At 37.2% G+C, this 10446-nt stretch overlaps 1 protein-coding gene across 1 annotated transcript in view; it reads left to right on the top strand.

The window, feature by feature from the left end:
• Acsl4 (acyl-CoA synthetase long chain family member 4) overlaps positions 1-10446 on the top strand; it is a 67916-nt gene that overhangs the window by 19773 nt on the left and 37697 nt on the right. The window contains exon 2 of the mRNA XM_031378208.1: positions 6612-6661. The gene's annotated coding sequence lies outside the window, so the exon portion shown is untranslated. The remainder of the gene's footprint in view (positions 1-6611; positions 6662-10446) is intronic.

Raw genomic sequence — 10446 nt, 5'->3', positions numbered from 1 at the left:
TTTGCTAGTATTTGTTCATTTATTTGTGCTGAGGGATGAAAATGAGGCCCTTGGCCTACTAGGTAAGCACTCTTCCGCGGACCCACAGCAACATCATGCCTTTGTTTCCCATTTTAACATAGGAAATGGCAAGGATGCTTAGTCTTAGCAAGCAGCATTATAGTTATAATAGGAAAAAATATGTTTATTTGACTTTGAATCTGGTTGAAAAATGGAAATATCGTGTGGTGGTAGTGCACATTTTTAAATCCCAGCACTTGAGAAGCAAAGGCAGCCAGATCTCTGAGTTTGATGCCAGCCTGGTCTTCAGAGTGAGCTCCAGGACCGTCAGAGCTACAGGGAGATACTCCATCTTGAACCCCTCACCCCCAACCCCCTAAAAAAAAAACAGAAAAAGACAAAAAAGAAAGCATTCAATCTACTTGTATTAGTATATTTGAAATCAGCATTTGGTTTCTTTTTAAATATCACTTATTCTCCTAAGTTGGTTCAAATACCTTTGGGGATATATTAAGTGTCATTTATGAACACAGAGAAATGTATCAGCCTAAGTTAGAAATAACTGAAAGTCTTCCTTATTATTAGTGAAACATGGACTATATTCTCTGTGGAAGCTTTAAACACATCTAGGACAAATTTAAGAATAAAATTTAAAATGCTGCGCCTGCCCTTGAGTTTCTCCTCTTTTCTCCATTCTTTAACTGTGGTGTGTTTGGTGATTGTAGAATAGTTGATACCATGAACACATCATTATTTTACCAATCTCAGTTTGAAGTCTTTCCTCATGTTCCTGCTGTCTCGACCACAGTGGCTGTATTTCACTTTATTTTTTAATGTGTGTATGTGTGCATCTCCATCTCTCATTATTTCCTAAAGACATTTTTAGAGTAAGGTCATGAAGTGAGTTAATAACAATGTGTGTTAAGGCCTCTTAATACACATTGCCATTTTTTTTTTAAGATCCATTGTATGTGTATGAGTACACTGTAGCTGTCTTCAGACACACCAGAAGAGGGCATCGGATCACATTACAGATGATTGTGATCCACCATGTGGTTGCTGGAATTTGAACTCAGGACCTCTGGAAGAACAGTCAGTGCTCTTAACTGCTGAGCCATCTCTCCAGCCCCCACCAAATTCTTTTTATAAAACATGTTCAAGCTTATACCCTACTCTCTTTTTGAGACAGGGTTTCTCTATAGCCCTTGGTTGTCCTGGAACTCGCTATGCAGACCAGGCTAGCCTTGAATGTAGAGATCTGCCTCTTTGAGTGCTGAGATGAAAGCAAGTACCACCACACCTGGCCAATTTCTATCCTCTTTAACATCATATTTTAAAAAGCTCCTTTTTATCTGACCTTGATCGCATCAGTTTATTTTAGTTGGCCCTATATTTGATGAAACTATAATTTAGTCTTACCTGTTTTATCAAATAAAAATTGTTCAAGCAGAACTGGAAGTAGATGCACAGTAATGTAAATACTAGACTGTAAAGAGCTGGTGACACTTTGAAGAGTAGGCTGTATTTTAAGCTATAAGACCCTGTTTCTAAAGATTTATTTTTATTAGTTTACAGAGGAAGTCATAAATATTTTCCTAAAATTCTAATCACTTATTGCTCATTATATTAGTCATTTCTATGATCATAGCTATTGAAGACATCTTTTATGTGTGTTCTGGATAAAAAAAAAAATCCTACAAAGTTTATGGAAGGACATGACTGTAGTATTTTCTCACCAAGTAACACATACTACCTTGAAGTATTATTCAGATTTTTAATATATTAAGTGAAAGCTTGGGAAATCTAGACTCATCCATGGGGGTTAGCACACTTGTGCCAGGCAGCAACTTAGTTCAGTGCCTGCCGTGCTGCAGTTTATTGTCTAGGATATTTGAGTTGGTGTGATGTAACGGCAGTGTTTATCTATGAAAAGCTTCCTCCACCTAGTGGTTGTTTCAAAACAGACAAGGAGGATCTGCCACTGGTAGCAGAACAAGTCAAACTCCTTCAAGTGAACTATCTTAAGAAATGTGTACTCAAAGGCTTTCTTGATCGAGAAATGGGTAGACTTGTTCTGCATGCTCACTGCTGCACATGCTCATTTAGGTTCATTGTAAGTTGGAGAGCTATCATAGCTACACACACAATTGTTCTATAAATAGACAAGAATTAATATCCTATCTTTTAAGGTTTCTGAGCCATGATTGATATATAAAAGTTGAGAGAGAGAAGGGGGGGAGAGAGAGAATGAATGAATGAATGAATGAATGAGTGAATGTATGTATGTTTGTGTGTTGTAATATAGGATTTCTTTGTGTAGTCTTGGCCATCCTAGAGCTAGCTTTGTAGATCAGGCTGGCCTCAAATTCACAGAGGTTCAACTGCCTTTGCCTCCTGTTCTGGGATTAGAGGTGTGAGCCACCAATACCTGAAAGTTGAATATATTTAATATGTACAGCTTGATAAGTTTACAGATGAGTGTATACCACAAAATCATCGCCACAGTCTGTACAATAAACCAGCCCATCGCCCTCTGAATTTTCCTCTCATCTTATTCTTTGCATCTGGGTGACAAGAATACTTCTCAGAAATTCTCTCTGAAAATTTTTAAGTGTACAAGACAGTATTGTTATCTCTAGTCACCATATTGCAGAATAGATCTTTAGGAATTATCTTGCATAACTGAAACTATGTTCTTTGACTGCTACAACCTTATTTTTCCCCCAGATCCTGGTACACTACTGTTCTATCCTCTGTTTCTATGAATTTAGCTATTTTTGATTCTGTGGTACTTCTATGCCTGTCTTATTTCTCTTAGCATAATATGGCCTCCTGGTGTATCTATGAGGAGTTCTCTTTTAAACTGAGTTCACTTCTTTCTATTCTAGTATTTTTTCAGGTGTTTTGTGGCCTGTTATCATAACACTGAGGAGGCTGGGGCATTAGGACTGCCAAGTGCTACACAGAAAGGTTATACCTAAAATAACTGCTTATTTGGTTTCCGAATTCTCCAACATTGTTAATAAGGAGTGGAATTTGTCCATAATTTGTCTCAGTTGAAGTCTGGAACTTACCTTGTAGTCTAGACACTTAATAAAGCAGTAGCTTGCTGTGTCCTAATTGCCTGGGGGAGAAGTTATGTAAAATAATAGGTTATAATAGACTTAACAAGCTGGGATGAGTTTCTTTTGGCATTAAAACTAGACTGTCAGTAGAGCTTAGATAAAGATATGGTTCTAGTATATAAGGTAAATACGGTTTCAATGTTGATAAATAATATACTGCAGATTTAACCATGCAAAGAAATATTTACTGTGTTATGATATGCAATCCATATATAGTTTTAGCATGAAAAATAATTTTTTGAGTCAACACTAAAGCTCGAAAGATTTTGTTTAGCTAAAATGTATTCTTATCTTTTTAAAATATAGCAATAAACTTTTGTCTTAAGTATGTTTTTAAAATGTCTGTTGAAAAGAATTTAAAAAGCATCATATCTAAAAAAAATAGTTCAAAACAAATCAAGGATGATGTGAACTGTGAGGAAAAAAGTAATGGCTGGTACCAGGAGTTAGTTTCTGTTATCCATCCTATTAGGTAGTTGATGCTATTTACAAGGCTCGGGAATACAGAGGTAATAGGACCTTGCAATTTAGATCATTTAACTTAAGGACTATTTGGAGAGCTTTAGGAGTTTCAAAGAGGAGTAGGCATTTTAGCCTGTGCCAGTGAAAGTATTCCTACTAAAGGCACCTTTTTGTTTGTTTGTTTTGTTTTTGTTATTTTGAGACAGGTTTCTCTGTATAGCCCTGGCTGTCCTGGAACTCACTCTGTAGACCAGGCTGGCCTCGAACTCAGAAATCCGCCTGCCTCTGCCTCCCAAGTGCTGGGATTAAAGGCATGTGCCACCACCGTCCGGCTTAAAGGCACCTTTGAGACACAATTCTGGGTAGGGTGTGAATTAAAGTCTCTAAAACAAGAGCACTTCCAAGGACCCGCATTTTAACAGTTTTTCAGATAGCTAATGGTTTCTTTGAGACCTAATACAAGTAGATACTTTTTGCTTGTTAACTTAACAAAATTACATCTGTACATTATTGTTTTGCTTGTTTGAGACAGGGTCTTACTATGTAGCCCTGGCTGACTTGGAACTTGCCATGTAGAATTGGCTTGTCTTGTACCTTCCACCTCCTCCTTAAGGTGTATGCCACCATACCTGTCTTTTTTTCTATTTGTAATAAATATTAATATGTTTTATCAATATATATTTGAGTAGATACTTTGAGACCATGCAATATCCACATTCAACTTTCATTTTGTTTTTCCTGTTTGTTCTGGCATTCCCTGATTTGTGGGTATGGGCAGTTGCCATGGAGTCCAGAAGAGGACATTGTGACAGATGCTTGTAAGCCACCCAATATGGGTGTTGGGAACTGAACTCAGGTCCTGTGCGAGAGCAGTAAGAACTTTTTAGCCACCACTGGGCCTTCTATCCAGCTCCCAATTATATATTTCTTATTTTATGGAATACATTGGAAGATAATGAATTTGCATGAAAATATGAAAAGCATACAAATATTAAAACAGCTAGACTTAATATTTTAGTATAAATGTTGTGAATATGTATAACTCAAATATGCATGTATAATAGGGACTGTAATTGTTTCCCTTCCCTTTCTCCCTCTTGCTCCGGCCCCATTTAATCCAGCCCCTAGGTTCTTTGTTTCTCATTATGGATGGTTGTGAGCCACCATGTGGTTGCTGGGATTTGAACTCATGACCTCCGGAAGAGCAGTTGGTGCTCTTAACCACTGTGCCATCTCACCAGCCCCTGTAATTGTTTTAGACATCAATATTTTAAACTTTTAAGCTTTATTTCATGATAGGAGATTTTTAAAAAAATTCTCAAACACTTATCAATAGAGGATTATATCTATTTCCTTAGTAAGATGTATAAAAAAACCACTATTGCTTAAATTGTTTTGAATTGGCCTGGCTTGCGTTCACTTTTAGGTTTGAAAGCAATGTACTGATTTCCCTAATATTTTTCCACTCATCTCTGAAACATCTTATTTTCAACCTAATATTGATGCGTCAGATATTAAATACAGGAGACCAGCTCATAACTGGAGTGCGTCCAATAGATACTATCACATGTTCAGTATTTACTTGACTTTTCAAAGAATGTTTTTAAATTATTGGTTAACAGACTGATTTACTTACAGAGAGGGCCCAAAGCAAACACTGTAATGATTTGCTTTTTGAGTCTGTTCCCAAGGATGAGGTTATCTGAAGTTTAACAGCACTGCTATGTATTAGTAACATTTTGGGATCTTGTTTGGAAAAATTTGCTTGTTAACTCTCTCGTTAGCATTATGGATGTGGTTTTTCTCCCTTGCATTTGATGAATTAGAATTTCTCAGTTCTTTTTCTTGCATAACTGCAAACATTTGACAGTGTATTTTTCCATATTACCAGGCTATTTACCCAGTAGAAAACAAACCATATTATATGCTTTCAGTGTGTGAAAATTTTGCTAAGCTAAGCTATTTCACCTTTCTTATTAAAAACACTTGTATATTCATGAAAAACTCTGAGTAAGTTTGCTGTTTAATTTTACCAGAATCCTCTCTTTCTCATCATCTGTCAGTTGACCTGCTTGTGATAACCTATTTAGGTTTCCTGTATTCAATTCCTCCTTAATTTATTTGACAAGAATGACTGAGCAGAGGGTGCTGTTTTGTAGGGGGAGACTCTGGGAGAGTTCTGGATTAGTTCTCTCGTGTAGGAAACTCTGATTTGCTTTCCTTTTCTTCTGTTAGGTAGCCTTTCATTACATACTTTATTTGCCTATTTGGTGCTAGGTGTTGCTGCTTTACTTGTCCCACTCTGGTTGGGTAAACCTGGGGGAGCAGGGTTTAAAAATGAGGGAGACATGGGCTGGTAAGATGGCTCAGTGGGTAAGAGCACCAATTGCTCTTCCGAAGGTCATGAGTTCAAATCCCAGCAACCACATGGTGGCTCACAGCCACCCGTAATGAGATCTGATGCCCTCTTCTGGTGCGTCTGGAGACAGCTACAGTGTACTTATAATAAATACATAATAAATAAATCTTTTTTTAAAAAAAGAGGGAGACTAAGTCTCATGCAATAGCTAACTTTATTAGAGCATCGAACAATTTTTACTCTGAGAGTTAAGATTCACATGAGTAAGGTGTTCAGTCACAAGGACAAGGCACACATGGCAAAAATGGGTTTTCCCAGAGAGACACATGAATAACTACAGCTGAAGTCGGCTCACTTCTGTCAGCTACACCTAGGAGGATCACACAGTTTTCAAGAGCTGTTCTACATTTTTGAAGAATCTGGGGGTCGCAAACCTTGTTTTGTGTGTTTGGCATGGTCTCGCAAGCATTCAGAATCTCCCTTGCTTGAACTCTGTTATTACTACTTTGAATCAGGCACTCATCTTAATAGTTTATTATTTTGCCCTTAGTAACTGTCTTAGTCTGAGCTAAGAGGCACAGAAAATGTGAGCTATCACCTGCTTTTCTTTTGCAAAGATTCATGTCCCATGTCACAGTACTAATAAATGTTGTCTCTCACTGCAGAGTCAGATCACGGGAGATACACCTGTTCTTAAAAGTGAAAGAAGATATCTGTAAGTATGTGTCCTGCAGGACTTAAAATGTATAATTGTATCCCCACTTTGAGGCTGTTAAGGGAAGAGCTTACCAATATCTATCATGTTGAAAGGCAATATTGGGGAAAGTAAAATGGGCAAATATATTTACTTTATATAATTTCTAGAGTTTCACCCATCTTTCACTCAAGGGGAACCATAGAAGGGGAACAATAATCATATCCTTTCTTTGAGTCATATTTCAAAGTGGCGCTAGACATCAGAGTTTCAATTTTGAGTACTGAGGTGGCCAAGTTTTACTGGTTTTGGCAGCCTGGATGGCTTTCTTGTCTGTAAAATGGGCTGCATAGAAAGCACACAATTGCCGGTTGTTTATAGCCCTTTAAGCACATCTCAGAAATTGAAGCTTATTGTACCTTTACTGGTTATTTGTCAAATGGTTATAAATATTTATCTGATGTGCATACATTTAAATATCAATATTGTCTTTCACTAAGGTGCATAGTATTTCTGGACCATGATGTGGAAAGTCAGATGCAACAGAACGCTTGAAGTCTTACTATTTGAGACTTAGAACTTGAAAATTACCTAGCTCAGTGGTTCCCAAATGTAGATTTTTAGGCCGGTGTTACACAGTGGAGATGTTTTTACTAGTCTACTTGGAAGCAGGACAAAAAGGAACAGTAGGCATGAATTCTCTATTTAATGCTAGCCATCGTCTTTGTAAAGGCTATGCTGCTCTTATTCGAAGAGGTAAGCGTTTACTTTATAAAATGATGGGCATAGTAAGTGGTAGGGGGTATTTTTAACACCCATACCTGGCAACAAAAGACCTCTGTGTCATTCATTACCCTTATCTTTAAAAGCAAAACTTGATGTGTTGAAATCTGAATCCAACTTTCTAATTTTATAGATGAGAAATGACAGGCTCATTTGTTTCTGACTTGACAGCTCAGCAGCTCTGACATTGCCTGTCTAGTATTTCTGGTCTTTGAGAATTTGGTTTCATCGTTCATAAGCTATGAACTTGAAACAGAAGATGAAGTAGTTCTTCCATGCTAATGACTGATTTCCAAGCCTGAAGAAATTCAGAAGATTGATTGTTCTTACCCGTCTAAATCAATGGCCACTCGTTTGTTTGCACTAGAAGAATCTTAAGTGTGGCCACAGTGGAGGCCAGAATTAGCTTTCTGTTTCCTAAGGTTCTGTGTTACCGCTTGGTTGATAAAGTAGGTAGCATATCACATCAGTAAGCTTAGCATTTCCTTTGGAAAAGAGATTGCTGCCATTGGCGGCGGAGTGGGGGTAGAGGGTGTCAGTATATCAAGCCTCTGTGGTTATCTCTCCAGAGAGGTCTATCTTCTTTTTCACATTATACTCCTATCTAAGCACACAGTTACACATTTATAGCAACTGACACACAGCAATTGATCTAGGCTTGGGTAGAAATACTCTCAAGGTGAAGAGTTAGGAATTGTCAGCAAGTTGGCTGAACTCCTGGCCAGTTACGTTCAGATGTTTTCAGACACTGCCCTTTAGCACTTTGGAGTCGTAACTTTGCTCCAGCTATCTCAGAACAGGTTTCAAAATAAAAATAATTTCCTTATGGCCTTTGCCTTACTCTTCTTGGTGAGATACGGGCCAGGTAAGGCACATGAATATAAGAAGCAAGAACCAAGTGGAATTATAGTCCTGACCTCAGTGTAGACATGCTAACTTTCCCAAGAATTCAGCGTTTTGTTTTTAATGTCCAAAGCACTTGTAATGAATCGTGAAAGTAAAAGTAGCATTGGGGGATTATCTCTTGTATCCTGGTCTCCCTTTCTCCTTGACTGACTATGATGTTTTCCTGGTTAATGAAGTTGGATTGTAGTAGCATGCTTTGCCAGTAGGTGCCACCTTCTAGTATATTTCTCCTCCACATTCCTTACCATGTCTTAAATTATAACTGAAGAGATAAACATATTTACAATCAATTGTGTCTTATCCCTTCAAAATGAGTCCGAGACATATAGATGTGAAGTGTGTAGGCAGTCTAAGTCTGGCGCATAAATCTCCATATTTCAACATACAGAGCTAGGATCCCAATTATACCAACCTATGACCTAGTTGAAACATCTGATGCCTGCTGGGGATCTTTTTAAGGCATTATGGGAGGGAGGGAGCTCACACTAGAGTATGAGAGAGCATCTTCACCATGGCTGCTGGGGTGCTTTCTTTCCTGGGAAAAGCTGGGAAGAGACTGGCAGGATGGCGACTTCAGGACTTAACACCCCTCCAGGTGATGCAGCAAATAGGTTTGGGTGATCTTCTGAGGGATGCACTTAAAGATCAGTTGTTATCATAGAGTACTTTAAAGCAAAACAAATAACTTGTTATCTGTATATGTTGGAAAAGGGCAGTGTGTGTGCTTGTACACACATCCATTCTCCAAGGTTTTAATTTGTTGTGTTTTCTTCTGTTTTAATAACAGAGTTTCAAATTTGATAAAAGTTATTTTGTCTTGGTTAAAATGATCATTGTTTGCAGGGTAACAATTTGAGTTTACAAGACAGACCAGGGAGTCTGAAATAAATAGGTAGGTAGGTAGATAGATAGATAGATAGATAGATAGATATTTTTATGGAATGATTTGATGCTGCACATTATCTGATAGCAAGAGATCTTGCTAGCTAACCTCAGTTCATTTATTGTCTTAGAATGTTAACATTTTCTAAGTTTCAATGTTAATCTGTGAAGCAAATTACATTGTAATGCATTCCTTAAAATCTCATGTTCTTTGCCAAATATAGGTAGGTGTTCATTCTGTACTGTAGTATGAAGATTCTCATGGTTCAAAGTCAGAATATAATGGTGTGTGAAATATTTGTTATAAAGGACTCCACCCTTTTATTCAAATCTTGGTGATGCAACCTCTATGGAGAAATATGACCTTTTAAAGTATAGCACGTACTCTTACCTGTTTAATCTGTTTAATGTTAAAGTCTGTTTAATGTGATTTTGCCCACAGTTGCATCTATCAAACACTAAATCAAAAGTATAAACTAAATCTTTAGTTGATGTTGAATTTACTCCTAAATAATACGTGACTCGAAAATGAGAGTAAAATAGTATTTGTACAGTTGACTGTTGATTTTCAGATTGGCTCATTTAACAATTTTATAAAACCTTGGAGCAGTGGTTCTCAACCTTCGTAATGCTGTGACCCTTTAATACAGCTTTCATGCTGTGGGGGACCCCTAATTGTAAAATTGTTTGTGTTGCTACTTTATAACTGTAATTTTGCTACTGTTATGAATCAAAATATAAATATCTGTGTTTTCTGATGTTCTCAGACAACCCCTGTGAAATAGTTGTTCAACCCCCAAAGCGGTTTCGACCCCCAGGTTGAGAACCACTGCTTTAGCGTAAAAGCTCCACGATGCTTAGTTTTTTACTATGGTGGCAGATGCATTGATCCTGGCTTGGTCTGGTTCATTTTCTAAAACTTCTATTTATTTATTTATTTATTTTAAAAGTATTGGCCTTAATCATCATAAGTTGGTATTGTGTGACATGCTTCTGGTGGAGAAATTTCTTTCTTTGAAATTGAGACTTCAGTCAATATGGAGTGTTTACTTTGGGCCTTGGAGCTGATGCTTTTTGCATTTAACCTGTCTCGGGGTTTTTGAAGTAACTGGAATGAAATAACTAAATTTGACCTCAGAACAAAAATAAATAAAAATGTATTTAATTCTTTCCTAAACCTTCTGGGATTTGCTAGATATCTAAAGGGCTTTTTTTTTTTTTTTTTTTTTTTTTTT

This window comes from Mastomys coucha, chromosome X (genome assembly GCF_008632895.1).
Source record: "Mastomys coucha isolate ucsf_1 chromosome X, UCSF_Mcou_1, whole genome shotgun sequence".
NCBI lineage: Eukaryota > Metazoa > Chordata > Mammalia > Rodentia > Muridae > Mastomys > Mastomys coucha.
The sequence above is the reverse complement of the archived record's forward strand: the minus strand, read 5'-3'. Positions and strand labels throughout refer to the sequence as shown.